This window comes from Puma concolor, chromosome A2, assembly GCF_028749965.1.
Source record: "Puma concolor isolate L17-30 chromosome A2, mPumCon1.1.hap2, whole genome shotgun sequence".
NCBI classification, from domain to species: domain Eukaryota; kingdom Metazoa; phylum Chordata; class Mammalia; order Carnivora; family Felidae; genus Puma; species Puma concolor.
The window spans coordinates 161,848,460-161,861,355 of record NC_141668.1 but is presented as its reverse complement, the minus strand read 5'-3'; positions in this window follow the sequence as shown (position 1 = coordinate 161,861,355).

The following is a 12,896-nucleotide window of genomic DNA, read 5'->3' as shown; positions in this document are numbered from 1 at the left end:
GGCGGAAGCGGTGATTGGATGCTGCAGGAGGCGTCTGGAAGCTATTGGTGGAGAGAGGAAAGGGGGCGTGCCTCACGCCTCGGCTTCATTGGCCAATCTAAAAGTAGGCGCCCTGGTCTAAGGCCGATGTGAGCCCGTGCTCCGTCACGTGATTGGGGTTTTTCCGTCGGTGGGCGTCGACATATTTAGTACTGGCAGCGGAAGCCGGCTTGATTTGCCTGTCGGCTGTGTATCATCTGTCTGTTGAAGTGGTTTTTACGCTGGGCATGGGATTCAAGGTTTTCGAAGTGGGCATCAACTCGCGACTTCTTGGTTCTCCGGGGTGAGCCCGTGAAAGGGTCCTGAGAAGGACTGGGAGGTCGGAATGTCTCCAACGTGGAGAGGACAGGCTGCACCCGCAGTGGGGAAGGGACCGCTCGGGGCCCAGAGAGAAATGCGCGTCATCAACGTTTCCCATTTGCTGAGAGTCTTGTCCTGGGTGAGACTCTGTACTAGTGGCCATGCAGGCTCAGGCCACAAAACCCAAACCAGAATGTTTCACTCATAAGACGTTTTGGATTTTAATTTATCCCTGTATTACATTTTCCCAACCTTACCCCCCTCCCCCTGCCTTGTACTTTACTGAGGAAAAAGTCATAAGAAAATGTCCCCTGATTTTTCAAGATTGACAGCCGACTGACGATTGCCCACTGAAGATACAGAACATTTTCGTCACCCCCAGAAAGTTCTGTTGTGCCCCAGTCAGGTCTACCCTCAGCCCCAACCGGGCAAAACACTGTGGATTTCTATCACTATCCATGGGTTCTGGTCTCGAATTTCAGATAAACAGCATCATGCAATAGGTTGTCTTTTATATCTGGCTTTTTTGGCTCAACAAAATGTTTTTTGACGTCTGGTGCTGCATGTACTAGCTTTGTTTTGTTTTGTTTTTTGTTTTTCCCTTGCTGAGTAGTAGTTCACCCTGTGGCTATGATGGGGTTTGGGAGTGATGGTGGGGTTCGGAGCCCACGGCCAAGAAAGAATTCTTGAAGACGTCTTTGGTGCAAAAAGGTGATCTTATTAAAGCACAGGGACAGGGCTCCTGGGCAGAAAGAGCTGCACTGGGTTGTGAGAAGTGACTGCTTGTATACTGTGGAGTTGGGGGAGGTCAAGTCAAGGGGAAGGTTCTTTTTCTTTTTTTAATTTTTTTTTTAACGTTTATTTATTTTTGAGACAGAGAGAGACAGACCATGAACAGGGGAGGGGCAGAGAGAGAGGGAGACACAGAATCCGAAGCAGGCTCCAGGCTGTCAGCACAGAGCCGGACGCGGGGCTCGAACTCACGGAGTGCGAGATCATGACCTGAGCCAAAGTCCGAAGCTTACCCGACTGAGCCACCCAGGCGCCCCAAGAGGAAGGTTCTTAAAGGGACTTCCATATGCTAAAGGAGACCCAGATTACTGGAGGCCTAGCTACTGTCAGGCTAAGGTGGTTTTTTTCCCTCTAGCAAAGCATTTTCCGTAAGACAGTGCGGGGTTCCTGGAGATAAGGCTATTGAGAAGATTGCCCTTTTCTTGTAATATTACTAAGATGTTTGTAAACTGATGGAGACTGTCAGTTGACCATTTGTTTTCTGTCCTTTCCTTTGTTCTTGGGCAGCCAGGAGGGCCTGAGGAATGTCACACGTGTCCCACCTGGGGGGATGGGCGGGGGAGCGCGTGCTAGCTTGTGCTTTGCCCTCTGCTTGCCTTATGCTCCCTCATCAGATCCCCCGTGAACAACTTTGACCCTTAAATCGTTAAGGTTGCTAAAGGTGGAAGGTCTCATCTTCCTTAGCTTCTTCCTGCCGAGTAGGGGCATAGAGATGTCCCTACCTGTGGGTCAACATCGGTCAGTCGGGGAAGGTATAGGAGAGTCACAAAAGGCGGAGGCAGCCGAATCCACCGTGGACCACGGTGTTGTATGAACCTTCTGGAGCAGGAAGGATCATCTGGTGGCTTGAGGTTCCGGTAGCAATGGACTTTAGCGACTGCCAGTGAGATTTTTAGATGTCAAGCTTGAAGCATCCTCAGATGGAGTGGGAACAGGCAGCAGGAATCAGATGATTCTTTCTGGTTTGTAATTCAAATGTCTGTGGTGATCCTTTTGAATGCCCCATTGTGAGAGGGAATTGTTAGTATAAATTGGGGAAAGGAGAATGAAAAAAAAAAAAATGTGCAGCCTTCAATTTTGTTTGAAGAGGAGTTGGCCGGAATGAGAAGGCACATTAGTTTGCTCATTGGTTTCCTGTGAAGGAGGTACAAGCTTTATTCGATATAGGTGAGCCCATGAAGAGGGCCCCTCTAAACTTTACTGCAGTGGGAGTACGTAACATGACGCAGTAGGGGCCCTTACGTTTTGGAATTAAATCCCCTGCTATATTAGAGTTTCAATCCTTTAAATAAACCAGGCCTCCTCGGCTTATAGGGGGTGGGTTTCTAGTAACGGTCACATCAGGTTTAGGGAGGATATGGTTTGCATATTCACTTAGAGATTTACAAATTAACCTGGCTTCAAGTGAGAAATTTAATAAAACACCACAGTCTTTATCTATTGATAGGTCTAAAGTGAGAAAAGGCTTTTGATATACAATTGTTGGGGGAACCCATCCTGTTTTTTAGTTGTTTAAATAATTATATGCCCGTGAGGTGTTGTTATTATCCCCAAAGAATAACAAGCACAGGAGAAGGTCTATACATGAAACATTGTGACAGTTTTTCTGTTTACCTCAAGTTGTTCAGCGTAGGCAAATAACAAACATTTAAAGACAATCCGAACTAGAATTTAGTATCTAAAGGTGCATTGTTGAAGCAGTTTTTTCTCTCTAGAATCAACCGTTTTGGAGATAGCCAAGTCAAAACTCATTTGTAAAACAGGTACAATTTTAACTTGGCCTACCTATTTACATAAGTTCATCAAGAAATAGCAATTGGGGGGCGCCTGGGTGGCTCAGTCGGTTGAGCGTCCGACTTCGGCTCAGGTCACGATCTCGAGGTCCGTGAGTTCAAGCCCCGCGTCGGGCTCTGGACTGACGGCTCAGAGCCTGGAGCCTGGTTCCGATTCTGTGTCTCCCTCTCTCTCTCTGCCCCTCCCCCGTTCATGCTCTGTCTCTCTCTGTCTCAAAAATAAATAAACGTTAAAAAAAAAAAAAGAAATAGCAATTGGTTATATGGATCTTGGATAATTTGCTGGGACTTTTTATAAGGAATCTCTAGATTGAATGTTTAGCAGCCTCTCCAGGCCAGAAGCCAAGCCAAGTACTTGCCATCAGGCGTGCCTGAAATACCTGTTGATTTGAGCAAATTCCTCTTCACGAGGTCCCCAAGAGATCCTGAGGCTCCTGTACCCACCAGGAAGTGACATTCTTTAGTCACCTGGTAAGGCTGCTGGGAACTCTGTAAGCAGGGTATCAGGCCAACGTTTCCAGGGGCCTTTATGACTTGCCATGTTTCATAAGGTCAACCTTAGTTCCTTAAAGCTATATGGTCCTATCTGAGTCTACACATGACTCTCAAATATGACATTTCAGTCAAAGCCTTCGTAAAATAACCAGCATTTCAAATGGTGTCCTGTTACAAAGAGAAGATTCTTATCGAACTTACGCAAATAACTGTAATTGCCACAAAAGACAGAATACTCAGAGTTTTTGAATTTCAGAAGGTTTAGGTAGAGAGAAAGTTAAGTGCTGCTGGTTGTTTACAAACGAATACTTAATCACATTTTTGTGTATCATAGCTATCTTAAGAGAATGTTTCCTTAATCTGGAAGAGCAAGCAATACTTTAAAATAAGAGTGACAAAAACTGTAATTTTCCTCATTTCGTCCCATGTTCCTAATTCTTGTTCAGTTTGAATCCAGCTTTTTAGTTTTGGAAATTCTTACCCATTTTAGTTTTAGGATTTTAAAGATGTTAAATACCTGTATTTGTCATAAAGGTCCTTTTTAAAGTGTTTTGTTTTTTTTTGTTTGAGACAGTGTGAGTTGGGGAGGGGCAGAGAGAGACAGAGAGAGAGAGAGAGAGAGAGAGAGAGAAAGAGAATCCCAAGCAGGCTTCACGCTGCCAGCACAGAGCCTGATGTGGGGTTCGAACCTACAAACCATGAGATCATGACCTGAGCTGAAACCAAGCGTCCACGGCTTAACCAACTGAGTCACCCAGGCGCCCCCTAAAGGCCCTTTGTAAATCTTCTTGAAAATGAAACATGTTTTGTTAAGAGCATCAGAATAATTATAAATGACAAAATCTCAGAAATAGACATGGGGAGAGTTCATTATGATGCAATTGATGAGGTAATGCAGTTATTTCTGTGATACATAATACTTGAATAAATCAGAATGTCAAGTGAGGACCTTATACCAAAACACTAGAACTTTAGGAATCGCATATATATTTGAGTAGTGACAACACTTACCCATGCAATACAACCTAAGGTTTATCAGTATTTGATGGTGCTTTTTCAAGTAACTTAGCATACCAATAAAAAGGCCTAATTGGTCCAAAACACTTCATTTACAATTTAAATCTTGGGAAGCTTGTTAAAACCTTGGTTAAAAAAAACCTTAGAAATTAAATAGGAGTACAGACCATTACAAAACTTAAAACTAAATTATTCAACCAAGATGGCAATAAGAAATTCCGAAGGCAAATGTGTAGGGTTATATAGTTGTTAGCAAACCTAAGCTCCTTCAACACATCGAGGAGTTTTAATTAAGTAATCAAAGACCTGAAAGAGACAAAATATAAGCTTTGGTGTTCCGGGCAGACAAAAGAGAAAGGACCTTTGTTTATGTTTTTCTTATCAAGACCAGCACAATCCAAGAAAACTTTGTATTTTGAATAGAGAGAAAAGCAGAATTTTAACCTTATACCAGGGTACTTCTAAAACCCATCCATTTCAACCTTAGTGCATCCTGATCACACATACAATTCCTTTCCAAAGATTTCCCTTCATGAACCTTCTACAACTTTCCTTTGCATTCAGATTTTGTCCCAAGCCATTGCGCTCCAACCAACCAGTCTCGTTTAGGACAAAATTACTTTCTTTTACTTTTAGTAAAAATGTATTTCCATTCCTTCTATCTTTCTCACACATCTCCTACTTTTTTACATACAAAGTTGCTTTCCTTATTTCCATCACTCTTAACTACATTTAGCAGAATTTTAACTCTTAGAAACCTTAGTCTCCAGTGAGAACTAAGTAGTAACCAGGTGTGAACTGTTACACCAGAATTTTTTTTTTTTTTACACCAGAATTTTTTGATGGCAAACTTATGAGTTAAGCACAGAGCATGTTTTTCCAAAAGATCCAAATAGCCTTCGTTTCTCTACGATAAGAAGTAAAAGTGCATATCTATGTTCAGTAATCAATGTTTTAGCACTCCATTTGATTTCGAAAAAGACTCAGATGTCCAACAAATTCAATCCCATTTATCATGCAAGCAAAACTTTAAAGTTTTAGTTTACCAAAGACTGGAAGCTATCTTAACAGTTACCCATGAAAACTTTGAGACAGACAAAATTAACCATTGTTTTAAGTCATCATTTTGCTCCCAAATTGGAACAGAGATAACATGAGCTTATTCGACCTTCAGCAAACCTAGATAGAATAAAAAGTTTTTTATTTAATGGTGATAAACAGGCCTATCTCAAACCAACAAACTTAAATTAGCTTAAACATCGAATACATTCTGTGTCCACTTAAAAGTCAATCAATTTGGGGCGCCTGGGTGGCTCGGCCGGTTGAGCGTCCGACTCTTGGTTTGGGCTCAGGTCATGATCTCGTGGCTTCCTGGGCACGAGCCCCGCATCAGGCTCTGCTCTGACAGTGTGGAGCCTGCTTGGGATTCTCTCTCTCTCTCTCTCTCTCTCTCTCTCTCTCTCTGTCTCTCTCTCTCTCCCCCCCCCCGCCCCTCCCCTTGTGCTGTCTCTATCCTTCTCAAAATAAAATAAGTAAACTTAAAAAAAAAGTCAGGGCGCCTGCGTGGCTCAGTCAGTTAGGCATCCGACTTCAGCTCAGGCCATGGTCTCATGGCTTGTAGGTTCAAGCCCCGCATTGGGCTCTGTGCTGACAGCTCATAGCTTCAAGCTTGCTTCAGATTCTGTGTCTCCCTCTCTCTCTGCTCCTCCCCCACTCATCTCTGTCTCTCTCTCTCAAAAATAAATAAAAAACATTTTTAAAAAGTCAATCAATTTGTTCCCCCTTATTAGTTTTTACCTGGGATGCCAGTGGGGAGCCTGAAGTGGGCAGTCTAAGGGGGTGCCCTTTGCTCCTTGACACAGACAGTGGGAGAAGGAGCAAATAGTAGTGCCTGAGACAGCGAGGAGGGTACAGAAACCAGTGACGGAGGCGGAACCCAAAGTGGTGCAGAAACCAGAGGGGGAGGGGAAGGCAGAAGAGGCAGGCCAGGTGCCAGCAGAAGGCAGAGAAAAGAGGGTCCCTGGTTCTAAACCTTGCAGCTTGGACAGAGGTGCAAACACCGTGTTTCATTTTCTGATTTTTGTCTTTCCACCAAAGTGGAAATACGGGGTCCATGTCAGGCCGGAGAAGACAGGAAATTTTCCCCCAAGCAAAGGGCGTTTTGGCAGCTGCTTGGGAATATTCCTTAAAGTCCCCGTCCTGAGGCAGACTAAGCCACAGTTGGCTCCGATTATCATAGCCATTAACCTGGGAAATGAATGAGGGAGAGGCCCTCAGATCGATTAGGAGGAACAGAGAGAAAAAGCCAGCGTCCCCTTTGTCAAGGATGGCCTGTGTTTCCTCCAGCGACAGAGTTCTATCAGGAGGAGGACTGTTTAGACATTTTTGTCAGGAGGGAGTTTACTAGCCAAACACATCTGGGCAAACGCATTCTGCAAGAGGCTCTTAAGTCCTCTTAAGTCCTTAAGATCCTGATTTAGAGCCATGAAGGCCTGGACCTAGGTGGGGTACCTCCGCCCAATCGCCCTGTTTTCTGCAGAAGAGATCTGCTAGCTCTGTTTCAGGAGGTCAGTCCTTTCCTGAACTTTGTAATGTGAATTGTCTCCAGTGGGTTAAAAAGGCATCCCAAGGGAGAGTCCTTGGGGACTGAAGAGAAGTTCCAAGCTCCTCCCAGAGAGAGAAGAGTAGAGAGGGTTTAGCACCACGAAAATCCCGCCCCCGACTCCTGGATGGGGTCCCCCGCACAGGCTACGTCAGAGGTTCCCGAGCTGTCAAAGTGACCCGAGGCGTCTTCCTACTACCTTACTACTTGGAGGCAGGTCTGCCCAAGGAAGGTCCCATAAAGGGCCCCTGTAGAAGGGATGCCCGTGTCCCTTCGCTTCCGCATTGCATCCTCGGCTACAAACGGGTGCCAGGTGTATGGACCGAAATACTGTACCTTGAAAACCATGCCATAAAAGGCCGTGCCTTGGTTTACCCAGACTTTGAAGAGCATGCCGTGAAGGCCATGCTTTAGTTTCTTGAAGAACTTGCTGTTTTTAACCCATGGAAAACACTAGAAAAGTTTTACAAGGGGGAGTTACCCCATTTTGTAATTTAAGTAGTTTGTAGAGGACATTGACTGAAAACCGTAAAGACAGAAATATCATGATCTGAGTGACATTCCAACATATGTAGTCCTTACATCCAGCTTCCTAGGAAATGGTCCCCAGTTGGGTTTTAATTCAATCGGGTACTGGCTTCAGCTGGCCCCCAGTGGAGGTCCTGTGGCCAGAAGGGGCTAGACCAGAGATGTGGAGGGGATTGACTCAGACCAACGAAGGGGAAATTTCACACGGGAGTCTTAAGATGGGAAGCCGTGCTAGTCACTTAGGTGGCTGCCCCCTGCCCGACACAGACAACTTTGTGTAAGGACAGGAATAAAGACAGGGCATCGAGTTTCTGGATCTTACTACCATTGTGGCCAAGGTCCTAACATCCAGCCAAAAGGCAGGCTTTCTCCTCCTGGTAGAGTGGCCACAGGCTAGAGGATGGCAGCCTGAGCAACCCACAGGGAAGTGTCCCAATAAGGCCACGCTTCTCAAAAAAAGCCCCTGAAACGAGAGTCAAGGAGGAAGGAGAAAGCATACTCACCAAATTTGCCCCGAAGCACAGAGTCCAGATGAAAATGAAAAGATTCGAGGCCCCACGTTCGGGCGCCAAATGGTGCAGTTTTGGGTGATGGTGGGGTGGTCTTGGGCAGCCGGGAGTACCTGAGGAATGTCACGTGTCCCACCTGGGGAACACGCGGCACTTTCCCCTCAGCTTGCCTTATGCGCCCTCGTCAGCTCTACCACATTTTAGCCCGTATGGTTTCTCCGTCCACCCGTTAACAGACATCTGTTTGTTCCTAGCGTTTGGCCATTATTAGTGAAGCTCGTACAAGTATTTTTATGGACGTAAGTTCGCTTCTCTAGGGCAAATGCCTAGAAACGGAATGGTAGACTGCAGGTCATGTGTATGTTCTATTTTAGTAGATTGTGACCGTATTCCTAAATTGTTCCACTGCCACTAGCACCCTGGGAAAGTTCCAGTTACTCCCAATCCTTGCTTATACCTGGTAGTGTCAGTCTTTCTCAGCTATGTTTTGATTGGGAGATTTGGGGTGGTGGGGGAAAGGGAGGGGAGATAAGCTGGTCAAACATGATAATCCTGCCACTGAATTCCAATGTCCCTAAGCCCCTGACACAGTTAAACCTTCCTCCACAGTTCTCCAGGAAGGTTCTAGCCTTTCGTCTTTTTTTTTTTTTTTTAAGTTTATTTATTTATTTTGAGAGAGAGTGTGAGCGTGAGCGGGGGAGGGGAAGAGACGGAGGCAATGAGAGAGAATCCCAAGCAGGCTCCGCACTGTCACCACAGAGCCCCAAGTGGGGCTTGAACCCATGAACTGTGAGATCATGCCCTGAGCCGCAATCAAAAGTCAGATCTCAACCGACTAAGCCACCCAGGCGCCCCAGGTTCTAGCTTTTCAATTTCATTTAGTGTAAGCTGTCTTGGGGTCCATGTTCTAGACAACAAATTCAGAGCTGATGTTGCCAGAGGTGAAACTTCAGCCAAAAAGCCCAAAGGAGAGAAGCCAGTCAACGGAGAAGGAAGCTTTATATAATATGAGGTAGATATTTTAGGTGGTAAATATACCATGACACTTACTGAGCACCTCCCATGTGCCCAGCAGGGTGAGGCATGCAAAATCTAAGGGGGCACCAAAAACTGTCATCAAGATAAATAATGTAAAATGTTTTTTAATGTGTATTTATTTTTGAGAGAGAGAGACACACACACACACAGAGCACGAGCAGGGGAGGGGCAGAGAGAGAGGGAGATAGAATCCGAAGCAGGTTCCAGGCTCTGAGCTGTCAGCACAGAGCCTGATGCAGGACCTGTGAGATCATGACCTGAGCCCAAGTCGGATGCTTAACCGACTGAGCCACCCAGGTGCCCCAAGATAAACAATTTTAATGCGCTATTTTTTCCCCCCATTTTTCAAGTAATCTCTGCACCCAACATGGGGCTCGGAACTCATGACCCCGAGATCAAGAGTCACATGTTCCTCCCAACTGAGCCAGGCGACCTTTAATGCACCATTTTAAAATCAAAATTGGGGTGCACCTGGGTGGCTCAGTCGGTTGGGCGGCCGACTTCGGCTCAGGTCATGATCTCACAGTCCGTGGCTTCAAGCCCCACGTCGGGCTCTGTGCTGACAGCTCAGAGCCTAGAGCCTGTTTCAGATTCTGTGTCTCCCTCTCTCTCTGCTCCTCCCCTGTTCATGCTCTGTCTCTGTCTCAAAAATAAATAAATGTTAAAAAAATTTTTTTAAATAAATAAATAAATAAATAAATAAAATCAAAATTGGAGCACCTGGGTGGCTTAGTTGGTTAAACCAACTCTTTTTTTTTTTTAATTTTTTTTCAACGTTTGTTTATTTATTTTTGGGACAGAGAGAGACAGAGCATGAACAGGGGAGGGGCAGAGAGAGAGGGAGACACAGAATCGGAAACAGGCTCCAGGCTCTGAGCCATCAGCCCAGAGCCCGACGCGGGGCTCGAAATCACGGACTGCGAGATCATGACCTGGCTGAAGTCGGACGCTTAACCGACTGCGCCACCCAGGCGCCCCAAACCAACTCTTAATTTCAGCCCAGGTCATGACCTCACAGCTGTGAGATAGAGCCCCATGTCAGGCTCCACACTGTGTGTGGATCATGCTTATATTCTCTCCCTCTGTCTCTCCCTCTCTCCTTCTCTCTCTCTGTCTCTCTGTCTCTCCCTCTCTGCCCCTCCCCTGCTCACACACATACTCTCTCTCTCTCAAAAAGAAAAACATTATTGCATTAAAGCATTGTGTATCTTGAATGTTGTCCCTGAAGCCAATGCCGCACCCTCACCCTAGCTCCCACCCTGGCACTCAGGCTTGTTCTGAGAAATCTAAGTGTATCGACTAACTGAATCCCCCACCTGGAGCAGATTAGTGCGTGTATTAGCATATCCATTGTCAGGATGACAACGTGGGTGACCTGAGGTCCAGAGAGGGTTAGTCCCAGTCCCGAAGTCACACAGCTGGCAGGGATCCAAGCCCAGGCCATCTCCCTGCCTTAGACCTGGCCACCTCCTACAAAGGTGGAGAGGCCCACGCCAGGTAGTGTAGAAGCCCAGAGAAATCCTGGAGGTGCCCCAGGAAAGCAGTTTAGAGGCAAGCTTGGCGTAATCAAATCATCTGCGGTGAGTTATGGAGGAGACAGCCAAAGCCAGTTGGGTCCTGTTGACAAGTGTGAAAATTAGAAAAGGGAAACCTCGGGGCGCCTGGGTGGCTCAGTCAGTTGGGCGTCCGACTTTGGCCCGGGTCGTGATCTCACCGTTCGTGAGTTCGAGCCCCGCATCGGGCTCTGTGCTGACAGCTCGGAGCCTGGAGCCTGCTTCGGATTCTGTGTCTCCCACTCTCTCTGCCCCTCCCCAGCTCATGCTTGCACTGTCTCTGTCAAAAATAAATTAACTTTAAAAGGAAAAAAAAAAAAAAAAGGGGAAACCTCACTACAACGGAGTTGGGAGGCCAGAAGGGGGAGCTCTCACACAATACGACTCCTTGTCAGCCCTTTCCGTTCTCAACTGGAAGAAGCTGGTACTTTACTGCCCAGCAGGAGGAAGATTTTCTTCTGAGCCAGCAACAGCCCAGCCAACGACTCAGCCAATGAAAAGCCACCACACTCTTTGAGGGACGCCGGGCTGGCTCAGTCCCTGAAGCACGGGGCTCTTGATCTTGGGGCTGTGAGTTCCAGCTGCACATTGGGTGTAGAGATTACTTAAAAAATTAGGGGTACTTGAGTGGCTCAGTCGGTTGGGCATCTGACCTCAGCTCAGGTCATGATCTCACTGTTGGTGGGTTCGAGCCCCACATGGGGCTCTGTGCTGACAGCTCAGAGCCTGGGGCCTGCTTCAGATTCTGGGTCTCCCTCTCTCTCTGCCCCTTCCCCACTCGCACTCTGTCTCTCTCTGTCTCTTGAAAATAAATAAATGTTAAAAAAGAAAAAAAGGTAAATTGTATGGTATGTGACTTTTATTTCCATAGAAATCAAAAAACATGTTGAGTGAAAGAATCTAGACATTAAAAATCCAGATATATAAAAAATACATTATAAAATGATCCCATGAGGTGTGAAGTTCAAGAACAGGCAAAATTAATCTATGGTGATAGAATTTCCATAAGGTTGCCTGGCCAAGGGCACAGTAAAATCCACGCAGCCGGGGAGCAGACTGGCTGGCGGAGGCAGGAATGTATACACATATAAAAATTCACAGAGCGGGGCGCTTGGGTGGCTCAGTCGGTTGAGCGTCCGACTTAGGCTCAGGTCACGATCTCGCGGTCCGTGAGTTCGAGCCCCGCGTCAGGCTCTGGGCTGATGGCTCGGAGCCTGGAGCCTGCTTCCGATTCTGTGTCTCCCTCTCTCTCTGCCCCTCGCCCATTCATGCTCTGTCTCTCTCTGTCTCAAAAATAAATAAACGTTAAAAAAAAAATTAAAAAAAAATTCACAGAGCTGCACACCAAAGGATCTGTGTACTTCACCATATGTAAGTTGTGCCTCCATCAAAATAATTAACAATGAAAAATGAAAAGACATAGGGGCACCTGGGTGGCTCAGTTGGTTAAGCATCTGACTCTTGATTTCAGCTCAGGTCATGATCCCACGGGTTTGTGGGTTCGAGCCCCACATGGGGTTCCTCACGCTGACAGTGCGGAGCCTGCTTGGAATTCTCTCTCTCCCTCTCTCTGCCCCTCCTGCGTATGTGCTCTCTCTCAAAATAAATAAACTTAATTAAAAAAAATTTTTAAATAAAAAGACATATCTCATAGTTAAAATGGAGGTCACGTGTGTTCACCTTCCCACGTTCACTCCCCTCCCCCGCTACAGAAACAACAACCTAAAAAAAAAAAAAAAAAAAGATACTGAACAATTACCGACCCCTTGCTCTGTGCTTTACAAGAATTAACTTGGGGCACCAGGGTGGCTTCGTCAGTTAAGCGCCTGACTTCCTTCCGCTCAGGTCACGGATCTCGCAGTTCAGTTTGTGAGTTTCAGCCCCATGTTGGGCTCTGCGCTGACAGCTGCAGAGCTTGCTTGGGATTCTCTGTCTCCCTCTCTCTCTGCCCCTCCCCTAATCGCTGTCTCTGGAAAATAAGTGAACACTAAAAAAACAAAAGAATGGACTCATTTAAGCTTCCCAGTAACCCTATGAGGCTGCGTGGATTATCATCCCCTTTTACAGACGAAGAAACTGAAGCACAGGGCAGTGAAGTCACTTGCTCAGAATTTTACTGTTGGTCTGGGGCACTGCCAGGATTTGAGCCCAGGTAGCCTCACTCACCTGAGCCAGGATGCCTGGCACACCACAGGACACTAGCCCCTATGTTTGTTATAAACTTGATACA